An 11,610-nucleotide genomic window follows, 5' to 3' on the forward strand; every position below is an offset into this window, starting at 1 on the left:
TAAAGCCCCTCAATGATTATTTCTCTCATGTTGGCTCTATAGAAGTATCTATATAGACACGCTTGTGAGTCACAGGGGTTATTAACTTGAAAGCGTTAAATCACATTTTCTGTTGCTTTTTCTGTCTGTAATTAGTTTTCCACCGTTAATTTGAAACACAGAAGAGAATTTAAATATGAAAAGAATGTCTTTAAAAATACCCATTTACTTGCTGAATCTGGGACAAAGAGTGAGAGAGGCTCGGGAAGTAAATTATTCGGTGCATTTAGTTATCCTGACAACATCTTTACTAATTAATGTATTATTCCAACAATAACATACAGTACATAAATACGATAAAAGCAGTAGATAAGGAAATGACTCTATAATACTTATTTTGTTTTCACAGAATGAAAAATGGTCATTAACTTTCTTTACAGTAATTTGCATATTTTCAAACGCTTCTAACCAAGTTTACTCAAGCGCACAAGTTGTAGTCAAAGCAATTTAGATCTTTGGACATATCACATTTTCAGTCTGAATGATCATCAAACCCTTTCAGTAAATTATACAGGGTGTATCCAAACAACACCGACTACGTTTGGGAGGTGACTCCTGACACCAAGACAAGACAAAAAGCATAGACCATCCTGGGCGCACAAATGCTTCTTTTCGGAGTTACAAGCTGCCGAAAATATGAAAAAATGAAATGTAAAGGTCCATAGCTCCAAAACTATGGGGCCTACCGTAGTTGGGTCAAGACTTCACTTACAGCAACTAATATATGCCCTATCCAATAATCTATGTTTCAGAATCCTAAGGTACTTCCGCAACAATATTTATAGCGGTAGTTGGTGAATACCTCAAATTTTATGCCCGTAGCCAAACTCCCTCTTTAAAAATTGTTGTGGAAGTATCTCAGGATTCTGGAACATGGATTTTGGATAGGGCATATATTAGTTCCTAAGTGAAGTCTTGACCCGACTACCGTAGGTCCCATAGTATTGGAGCTGCTTCTTGTTCACCTCAACCATGGGTTGGTGGGCAACATGGAAATTTTAAAACTTTTCTCTCGCATGGAAGAGCTTTTTTATACTTTGATAAGGAACCTTTTTCGTAACTGCGTATTGGAGCTACGAACCTTTAAATTTCTTTCTTTCTTTCTTTCTTTTTTCGTGTTTTCGGTACCTTATAACTCCGAAAGGAAGCATTTGTACACCCAGGTTGGCCTATACCTTTTCTCCTATTTTGGTGTCAAGAATCACCTCCCAAACATTGTAGATGTTGTTTTGAAATACCCTGTATATCTATTTCCCTTATTATGAGAAGTATATAATACAGGATGACCCAATAAAACTTCCCACATTTTAAAGGCTAATAAAACAAAAAGGGTTGCAAAATTGAAAACAGTTTGTGATTACTTTGTACTGAGTTGAATTACTCTGTTCTGTTGTGTTTTCAAATGACAAAACAATTGACAAGACAATGCCAATAATATCCAATATAACTTCCCCTTTTTGATCGCTTTTAGCGCAATCAGAGGAGGGACAAAGAGAGTGGGGCGAAGTCATTTCCACTCAGCACTCTTCTGCTCTTTCCAGTCGTCATTATAATTGTCAGGAGCTCATTGCGCGTAAGCAATTGGTTTTTTTTTTTTTTCAAAAGCAGCAGCTCAGTAATAAAAGTGCACAGAGTTTGCTATTCCACGTAATGAAAAAGTTTCTGATAAGAGAATTTTCAGTAACGAGTTCAGCATTTAAAAAAAGGGGGGAAAGAGTCTCGGCGACCTAAAAGTGCTCATACCCCGGACAGTATTGAGGCTGTAAGACAGTGTGTTCAGTGATGCCAACCTGTGGGAAAATTCCCATATCGTGGGAGTTTTTGACCTTATTTTCTCGGAAAGGGATAATAAGCAGCATATATGGGATTTTTCGAGAAGATCGAAATTTACGGCTCATTCATTTAGATATTATAAAAAGTGACTAGCACAGAGAAATTTAATTTCTAATATTATAGCATACTTTTAATTAGTATAACTTGGGAAATTCACACGTAAAATGGGATTTTTTACCTCTCGACATGGGATTTCATATTATTTCATGTTGACATCACTGAGTGTGTTCTGTGGTCACCAAAATGTTCTGCAAGGACGCATGCTGCAGCTGTTGGGCTTTCGAGGGAGAGTATAGCTTTAATAAAGATATACTTCAGTATCAGTTGAATCCTAATAGGTGGTGTGATTATAGCGCAACATCAATTTCTAAATTTACAAACAAAATCGTGATTTTTTTTTCGAAAACTACGCATGTGAATTTACACTAACCCATATAACTTTGTTTAACTCAATAAAATCTACCAATTTATGTTTGTCTCAACTTCAGACTTTTTATTTTTTCGTTATATGGTAAATATTGTAGAAATAAAACTTAATGATAATAATGTTTCAATAACAAATGAACAAGAAAATAGGGCCACGGTGGCTCAGTGGTAGAGCGTTCACCTCTGGTGCGTAAGGTCCCGGTTCGGTTCCAGCGGAGTTTGTGGGAGACAAACACCGTGTTCGTGGGTGTTCTCGGGGTTCTCATGTTTCCTCCTACTTTGTTCATTCCACTCTTTCACTCATTTCTAATCATCACCGCCTCCTTTAGCCTAGACGGCATAACAGTGGGACGTAAAACAAAAGAACAAGAAAATATTCAATTTTTCCGACTTTAACAAATGTAAACCATCTCCCCATTTCGTCAACAAATCATATATAACAGTCTGTTACTACACGGATGTGGTTTTGTTTTGTCGGTGATTGTTCTTCAGTTTAATGAAGGGAAATGCTTTTTTTTTTCTTTTTTGCACGCGGAATATCCTTAAAAAAAGAAAAAAATTAGCAGTTGTTAGTAGAGAAGATGCAGCCTTGGGATAGTCAAGATGGTAAAAACAGGTTTCTTCACATGTAAGTCTCTGGGTCTTTGAAAACCGCTCCACATTTCAACGAAAAGGAATGCTGTACCTTGCAAATATAACGGCATTCTTTCACCCGCAGCTGTGATGAAACGGAAGATTCACACTGACAAAAAAAAAAGGCGGAATTGCAAGTATTAGGGTATAGAATATCTTTCGATTATAATTCAGTACGACTCGCTGTAACTTAGTCGTAGAAGACTTTAGCTCTCTGAACATAAGAGACACGTGTTTGATCCACTCCACACCATTTTTTCAGTAATAGATCAACATTACGTGCAATTATTAGGATAACGCTAGTGGGCCTCATACGATTATGATGTTAACACGTCCGTCCATTCGTTATTCCACACTATATAACTCTTAGACCAAAGTGAATTTTTCAATCCTGTTTCTTTTTTTGACAATAGATAGATAGAGCGATTATCTCTGCCTAGTTCGTTAACGGAATCAATCCGTTAATATTTTTACGAGTAACACTACTTCTGTCCGTCCGTTACTTCACAAATAACTCTTGAACGAAAGATAATTTTTGAATACTCTTTTTCGCAATACACACCTACAGTGATTTTGTCGGCCGAATTCGTTAATTGAGTCAACTCGTTAACATCTTAACGGGGTTAACTCCAATTGGATTTCCAGTAAAAACGTACTTTCGTCTATTCTGGCTAGATGACCTGCCCACCTGAGCCTCCTCGACTTGATAAACGGTATATATTATGCAGTTCCTTGTTGTGAAGTTTCCGCCATTTCCCGTTCCCGTTCGTCTTGGGTCCGAATATTTTCCCGTCCAGAATTTTATTCTCAAATACTTTCAATCTGCGATTCTGATAACTTATAGATAAAATTTAAACAAAAAATCAGGGCAAAAACGTCGTGCATAAATTTAGAAAACGTGGCGAGAAAATTCCAGGATGAGACCTACAAAATTTACAACACGAGGCTAGAAAATCTTATTTCTTGTCTTGTGAATAACACTAGTCAGTGTGATCCCACATTTATATATATGTTTCAGATATAGCGAACTTAATATGCTTCAATCTTGATGGTATATTTTTCGATTATTCCGTTAATATAAGACACATCATAGATAATAGTTTCCAAAAAATACTGAACCATTTTCTTCCCATATATATCTAAATAAACTCATCCGACGTCACCTTACATCTTGTTATTTCATGTTTGTATACATATTCATTCTATGATGTACACGACCTTCGTATTCCTTCTCTGCACGCGTACATTGAAGTCTGATTTTATAGTCTCGTAATGTGGGCAGAAAATTTGTTTCTTGTTCTAATATTAGAAATCTGGAAAACCGTAAAACATTGAATTATGCAGTCTAACCCGCGTGTCACGTTAATGACGTAATTACTGTTTTGACTTACATAAGCGTGATTGCATGACTGTTGCAAGGGTATGAATGAGTACATTCGCTGCAGTATTGTACCTAATCAAAAGAGTGCCAAGTGCAGAGCATAACTGAGAGGCAATGGTTTAGTTCATATAACTTTGAATTATAAATGCATTCCTTCTTCAACTCTTAGATAACTTTAGTCATGTCATTCAGAATTTTCAATCTTAAAATGTGCTTTATGTCGGTGTTAGCACAAAATTATGCATTTTAATAAATATTAACTGTTTCTCGTCACAATCATCACCATACATAGGTTTTTATTTACGCAAATTCATATTTTGAAATGAAAAATGGAATTAAATCTTTCAGTTTAACGTAGCACGTTCTTCCTGTTAGACTAAGGGAGACCAGCGATTAAGACTCCTCATCCCGGCAAAATTAAAATATCGCTAATTTTACAGTAATTATGTGATATCTTCAAATAGATAAAAGATAATTGAAATGTGGAACAAGAGCGCCTTAGACAATATTATTTTGCGTGAGGTACCGTTATCACAAGTCACCTAGTGGCTCTTCGTTTTCAGCCGTTGACAAACGCGAAAATAAATGCCGATTTTCTAAATGGCAGGAAATCGAAGGCAGATAAGTGAGTCGTGATAACGGTATATCATGTAAAATGATATTGTCAAATAAAGTGTAGATCTACTACTTAAGTAGGATCTTGAGAACATTCACTCCCAACTAGAATTAAACCCGAATCTTTGGGTTGAGTTGAGTTGATTTTGAGTTTAACGTCCCGTTCAGGAGCGAGGCTATATGAGATGGGACTTACTGATTAACGTGGATTCCGAACCACATGAGCTCCCGCAGGGAATCGAACCCGGGTATCTCACGCCAAAGGCGCGTACGCTAACCGCTTAGCCACGAAGGAGCTCTAAACCCGAATCACTAGCACCAGCAAAAAGAACGTTAACCAGTAAGTGACGAATAGGTTAAAATATGATTACAAATGTCAGAAGTATTATCAAGAAAATTGCTATTATGATTTGGGACAATACAGTAAATTAACTTGAGGAATCTCTTAAAACCCTTAAATTTGGTTCTGATTCGCTGAATGAGGCAGTATTAAGCATATTTACATATGGGAGGACAGAACCTTGAAGGCTCATAAAATGCATAGTATAAATCTATAGAAATCTTGAATTTATTTTTCACTATTATGAGATTCTCTTTATTCCTAAATCTGCTCGAAAGTGCGAAATTCGTCTAGTGAGTTCATAAAGAGCTTCTTCTTCTTCTTCCGTTCTCGTTAACAAATAAAGTGGGCAATACCATAGAATAGCTATTTTCAAACTGTTTGGGAAGTCGGGTGTCTGATGCCGGGAAAAGTTAAGACATTACGTACGAAACACATTTAATGGATTGTCAAAGCACACTTTAGAGAAAAGTTTGTATCTTTTCAAAACATCAAAAATATGTTTGTTTATTTATGATCAAAAATACAAAGTAACTTGACATTAGCTACGAAAATAACATGTATTTTTCTCAGGTGTTTCTTAGGCATAGTTAGTATGCCAAAAGCTAAAAATAAGATTGAAATATACTGCCCTAGAAAACATAAATGAAAATATTTCAGTTTAATATCTCACAATTGTGCTCTTTATACTAAGGGAGACGAATGATTAAGGCAACTCAATGACAATAAAAGAATTGGTGGAATGAGAATGTGGGAAGAAACGGGAATACCCCGAGAAAACCTACAGGCACGATGTTGACCACCACAAACTTACTTAGCCGGGGATCAAACCAGGGACCTCATGGACTAGGGGTAAGTATTCTACCACTAAGCCACTGTGGCCTCCCTAGAAAACAGAATTTATATCTTTGATAAAACCAACAAACGGTAGGAGGTGTCTTTCTTATTTTTATAAAAAAATAAAAAAAAAGTTCCTGTTGTCAAAACATACAGGTCTATGGTCATCAAGTTTTCAGATGGATGATGTACGGTCAGCTCCATCTCCAGTCTCATTATTTATAACTTTCTAAATAACTTCTTAATTAAAATATCTTCCCGATTGCCTTACGATGTTGAATCAACAACGATATTTCTGTGCTGTCAATGAAAATTGAACCCAAGCCCTCAAGCACCTGAGATAAATGGTTTAAACGTGTGGATGCAAGTAAACACCACAAGAGGGTTTTCCTTTAAGCTTAAAAAAAGTATATATAGATACTGTTGTTACTACAATTTAAATCCACACCATTATAAAGAAACGCGTATTGGATCAATCGAAATTTGGCTATCAAATATGAATTAACGTTAACGTGCCAGTTTGTTTTTCACTTCATGTACACATTAAAAAAATAATCTTTATACATCAAATGTGATACCTGCATAAAGATTAACCAAGTGAATCCTTTGACACATTTCAAGACACTATGACGTGATTTAATGTGTCATTTCTAAAATGTTCACTGAATTCAGAGCGTTCTAAGCAAAATAAATAGCAAAGTACTGTAGTTTCATACGAAATACAAAATTAACGATATATTAGTCAAAATAGAAATATTAGGCTGACATTCAATACTATGGATCATATTTTTTATTGCGTAAAATTGTACTATTGTATCACTGTACCATGCCATGGATTTAAGTGGAATCCGAATCACCGTAATGCTTCAAAATTTTAGTGCTCTCACAACTTGAATCAAACCCTGTACCCACATACACAAAAGGTACAGGTGCTAGCCATTAACCAGTGGCAAGACATATAAAAGTTAGTGTAGTAGAAGGCATTATTACAATTACTGACGATTAACGTATACGTATACAAAAAATGGAGTATTTTTCGAGTTTCTGTGATTTTATTTAGTTAACCATGTCGCTAGAAACAAAAATTAAAAAAAAAAAAAGCCACACGAAAGTAATATCATTTGACACATTTATGCTTCCAATCTCAGGTCAATTCATTTCGTGTCCATTGGTGACATAAGGTATAGTCTATTCTTTTTCTTCCTCAAAAACACCAGTGAATACACAGAAACTATACTAGATATGAATGATAAATTAAGAAAAGTGATTGTTCAATATAAGCCGTGACTTCCATAACCACACAAATCCAGCTGAAGAGATATTGAGAAATTCAATAAAAAGTGAATATTTGTTGGAAATATGAACTAGGAAATCAGATTTTTTTCCCGTTTTTTTCCGTAGTGACATTTCTTATTCAGCAAAGTGTACCTGTAAGTATGAAAAGAGTCTGATTTCCAAGTTCACATTTCCAACAAATATCCAGTTTTTATTGAATTTCTCAATATCTCTTCAGCTGGACTTGTGCGGTTATGGAAGTCACGGCTTCAATTTTCTTTTATAATAGTAAGCTGTGTTTGTTTATATTTTAAGAAAATTCAATTTTTTGACATTAAATGCTGCAGTGGAGTATGCAGAATTTCATCAAAGACGAGTTCAAGGGCTCAATCACATTTCCTTTTAGGACAAGCACAATTTTGTGTGTATATATCTTAAATATAATGTAGTAAATGTTTGTTTTCCACAATATCTTACTCAAATGGGAGGAGTTAAACCCCAAAACTCTCTTGCACACTCCACTTGGATGTTCTATTCTTTCTTTTTTAAAACTTACATAGTGGAAGCAAGTATTCTATTTTGTATTTAGCGTATATGTATAATCTCAAAGTTCGTATAGTCTTTAAGTACAAGTATTACTCCAAAATCAATTATGGAAATGGGGTCACGAGCGCAAATATTTCCAATTTGTATTTTCGAATATTATATTTCCACATTTCTGTCTAATTGGCAAATTGTTACAAAAGAGAACTTTGGAAAGGCAAATGAAAGAATGGAAATATCTAAAGTAGAATTTTCAGGAAATGGATAGCAGTTGATCGGGGTGGATTGATTTAACACTGAATTTGGCGATTTTTTAAAAAATTCTGCATCGATGAACCTTTTTTAAATTATTATTTTTTATACAGTTATTTCTATAAACGAAATATAAGCTAGAACAATGGGTCAGAAGATGGGGAGATTTTTTTTCAATGATGATTTACCTCCCACCCAACAGAGGTGCGAAGATTAAATTGGATCAACCTGATAGCTCATTTCACGCAAAATTAATAACAATTATTATTATTATTATTATTATTATTATTATTATTATTATTATTATTATTAGGGGCATGGTGGCTCAATGATAGAGTGCTTACCTCTGGTACGTGGGGTCCCTGGTTTGATCCCCAGCCTAGTTTGTTGTGGACAACATCGTGTCCGTGGGTTTTATTGGGATACTCCCGTTTCCTCCCACTTTCTCATTCCACCAATTATTTCATAATCATTCACTTGCCTTAATCACCGTCTCCTTTAGTCTAAAGGGCATAATCGTGGGTCACTAAACTGAAAGATTTTTGAAATTATTATAAATTAGTGTTCCTTGCTGTCTTTACACAAAATCTTTTTTTTTTTTTCAAGTTATGAAAGTGGATAAATAATAATAAATAACTGTATATAAATGTATTTTTAAAATGGGACAGGATGCTGGACGGTGTCAAATTTGATTATCTACTTACCTCATATAAGGAAAAAGTTTAACTACGCTATGCGGCAAACGCCTATCTGTCCCATGGGCGAGTCATTTAGTGTGAACATGTGGCAGACACTCATAATGTTTAAAAATATTTATTTTTTATTATGATAATAATAATTATTATTAATAATAATAATTTGTCTCACTTTTTTTAAAAAAAAAAGAATTATATATTTATTTATTAATTTATGAAGAATTCACTTAATGCTTTTCAGAATCACTGACCACTTTTCTTTTCTTATGATCGAACGCACTGACAGACACTTTGTAACAACTTGTCGTGTTTCGGAGCCGTGTTCTCCGGTACGATAGTTGGAGAGCGGAGCGATCACGCACACTTCCCACGCCACGATAGCTCCAAACACAACTAAACTGTTAACGGCCTGTCTTCCGAATGGACTGGCAGCGCGCCAAAACGAGGCAAGTGTTTCCAACCACCACGGGACAAAATACTTGTTTTCTTATTATTGGATACAATTCTCTCATAAGAACGATAATTGCTTTCCCTTCCTTCTGTATTAATATTTATGAAATTCTCTATTCGTGTTTTATTAAATAATAAAAGAAGAATGCATTAATGTTATTGGGCACGTGCTGGAAAATATTTTTAGTTGCAGTTGTTGCACTTACAAAAATTCCTACAAATATTCTTATACAGTACGTATATAAAGGTAATTGTATGTATGTATATTTGTCCACAAAAAAAAAAAAAAAAAAAAAGACATCATACCTCCGTTTGAAATATTTTTTAAATAAATCTCTTGACTCGGTTCGAGTTTTTTTTTAATCATCTCATTTTCATGAAAAAAATACGCGTAGGCCTATCCTAAATGGAATTCAAAATTTAAGTAAAAAATATCTCACATGTCCTTCAAGTTGGGCAGACGAAACTTGGTATATATTCTTACTAGGCCCGTATCGACGGGGGGCTAGGAGCGAAGCCCTAAAGTTTTACTGTTCCCCTAAAATATTCACGGTAGACTTGCAAGTGAACTATAATATGGTTGAATCGGGCCCTCTAACTTCTACCGGACCCCCCCTTACATTTTTTTTGGCTGACTACGGGCCTGCTCTTTACTAAACATAAACTAAAAGAGCGTTTCCGAAAATTCAGCTTCTAAAAGCGGGAAAGGGAATGATTTTCTATATAATATTTCAATTTCCCATTCTGTACTCATAAAATGGCGCAAAAGAAGGTACGATTGAACCGTTTAAAATAAATTTATGAAAATAGCACTAAGATCGACCTCAATTTTTATCATACGCTTTGATTAAAATGGTTACCCTAAGAAGAAATGGGGAAGTTGATTTTTTCACAAAGAATAATGACAGCACCGTTTGAAATGAATTTTTGAGCATGTTGGCATTTAAATTGAGCTGAGTTTTATCGTTGTACTTCGATTCAAATACGCTATCTGAGGAGTGAAAGGGGTTTAAGAGATATACCTTTCAAATATGTTTCATAAACCTATTTTTGCCGTGCAATCAGTGATAGAACGGGACACGAACTTCGTGGTTTGTAACCCGGAAGCAGTCAGATCCTTGACTTACCAGAACCGGTGATCCGGACAAACCAATGATTCGGATACGAAATATGATTCGCATACGTGGAGAGTATATACCAGGCAACTGATGTAACCCAATTCTCTCCTTTCCCTCTTCTCACTAAATCTAGACTTTTCTTCCTCTCTTGTGTACGTCTGTGTATGTCAAAGTATTGCACTGAAAGGTAACTACAAAGTATACTATATAGCAGAACAAACGCGTGACAATCTCAAAAATGAAAAGTTACATTTTTATGGTATCGTCCAAATTTAATCGAGCAAGCACGTAAAACTTGTTAGGTAGAATATAAGAGATACCACTGAGTCCAAACAGTGTTATGTGAAATCTTTCAAAACCATTTTATTATTTTTCAGCATGGGAAAACGAATTAACATGAAATTATGTTTGAAATAGTCAAAACATGGTGCCTTGATTAAGCAACATCTCATCGGAAATCAAACGAATGAATATCCTAGCTCTAATGATGGACACCATTAATCACTATAAAGTTATGTAATAATGCTGTAGAGTTAATATTTAAGCTGCTTCTGGGTCACTGGGTCAGACGGGGTCTGAAATGTGAGACCCAGATCTGGATGACCCATAGAAAAGTAGACATCTAAGTGATCCCGTGACCCGTGATTCTTGCATCACTGGTGCTAAAAACGGGCATTTCAATTAATGTATGGCCTAATGATAATATAGTAGATAGATTGAATTTGTTAGTGTAGAAAGGAGCTAAGATCATAAAATGGACTTTTCAGAAGATGGAAAATAATAAATAAGACTGAACTTGATTTCTGCTAATAATAATATCGGCACAAAAATATTGGGAAATAACGGCATTCCCACCACCTAGACCAATGTGTAAATCGTTTCAAATTGGATAGGTACTAGTTTAAAAAACTACTTTAAATCTTAGTCTAATAGACGAATAGGCGAGAACAACAACAATAAACTGCCTTAGATGTTTTCGAAGGTTTCAAAAGGACTAGAAATGTATGCCTCTGCTTTCTCCAATGCCACTTACAGTTCAGTTTAACACCCCACGATTATGCCCTTTAGGTTAAGGGAGACGGATGACTAAGGTAAGTGAATGATGATGGGAGAATTGGTGGAATGACAATGTAGGGTGAAACGGGAGTACCCCGAGAAAACAAATGGACACGA

General features: G+C 35.2%; 1 protein-coding gene across 1 annotated transcript in view; it reads right to left on the minus strand.

Moving 5' to 3' along the window:
• The window catches only part of LOC145687106 (uncharacterized), a 316,539-nt gene extending 307,292 nt beyond the window's left edge, over positions 1–9,247 (minus strand). The window contains exon 1 of the mRNA XM_081760566.1: positions 8,879–9,247. The gene's annotated coding sequence lies outside the window, so the exon portion shown is untranslated. The remainder of the gene's footprint in view (positions 1–8,878) is intronic.
• Positions 9,248–11,610: the final 2,363 nt, after the last annotated feature.

This window comes from Thermobia domestica, chromosome 1 (assembly GCF_964235325.1).
Source record: "Thermobia domestica chromosome 1, izTheDome1.hap1.1, whole genome shotgun sequence".
NCBI lineage: Eukaryota > Metazoa > Arthropoda > Insecta > Zygentoma > Lepismatidae > Thermobia > Thermobia domestica.